The 979-nt window shown below is 37.1% G+C and overlaps 1 protein-coding gene and 1 pseudogene across 2 annotated transcripts in view; both read left to right on the forward strand.

The window, feature by feature from the left end:
• The window catches only part of CCND3 (cyclin D3), a 107327-nt gene that overhangs the window by 55378 nt on the left and 50970 nt on the right, over positions 1-979 (forward strand). The gene's annotated exons all lie outside the window — the stretch shown is intronic.
• The window catches only part of LOC103587468, a 1796-nt pseudogene continuing 1453 nt past the window's right edge, over positions 637-979 (forward strand).

Genomic DNA, 979 nt, shown 5'->3' on the forward strand with positions numbered 1-979 from the left:
AAAAAAAAAAAGAAACTGCTAAACTGTCTTCCAAAGTAGCTGTACCATTTTGCATTCCTACCAGCAATGAATACCTGTTGCTCCGCATTCTCACCAGCATTTGGTGTTGTCAATGTTTGGGTTTTGGCCATTCTAATAGGTATGTAGTGGTATGTTATTGTTGTTTTAATTTGCAATTCCATAATGACGTGATGTGGAACATCTTTCCATATGCTTACTTAACATCTGTGTATCTTGTTTGAGAAGGTGTCTCTTTAGGTCTTCTGCCCATTTTTATTTTATTTTAATTTTTGGCAGCTGGCCAGTACAGGGATCCGAACCCTTGACCTTGGTGTTACAAGGCAGTGCTCTATCCAACTGAGCTATCTGGCAAGCTCTATGCCCATTTTTAAATCAGGTTGTTTGTTTATTGTTGAGTTTGAAGGTTCTTTGTATATTTGGATAATAGTCCTTTATCAGATGTGTCTTTTGCAAATATTTTCCCCCAGTCTGTGGTTTATCTTCTCATTCTTTTGACATTGTATTTTGCAGGTTAGTTTTTAACTTTAATTGAAGTCCAGCTCATCAATTATTTCTTACACATATCATGCCTTTGGTGTTGTATCTAAAATGTCATCACTATGAGGCCAAGAGGCCATGGCCACGTTAGCCCAGCTGCAAGCTCTGTTGTCAGTTGTAGAAAATCAGTACTCCTTTATGAACAGTGTTGTGGATACAATTAGAAAAAAGGAGAATGACTTAGCAGTTAAAATCCAGAGCTGGTTTCAAGGATGTAAGGTTCAGACATATATCAGGCATTTACACAGAATACTAGTAACAGTCATTCAAAAATGGTGGAGAAGTTACTTAGGTAGACAACATTGTCAACTAACTGTGCGGGTAGCATGTTATACTATGAAAATGAATCTCTACAATGCTGTGACAGTTAGGATTGAGAAATACTGCTTTAATTATTTTTATCTGAAGGAGTACTGAGGGC

The sequence above is a fragment of the Galeopterus variegatus genome, unplaced genomic scaffold (assembly GCF_000696425.1).
Source record: "Galeopterus variegatus unplaced genomic scaffold, G_variegatus-3.0.2 Scaffold452, whole genome shotgun sequence".
Lineage (NCBI taxonomy): Eukaryota > Metazoa > Chordata > Mammalia > Dermoptera > Cynocephalidae > Galeopterus > Galeopterus variegatus.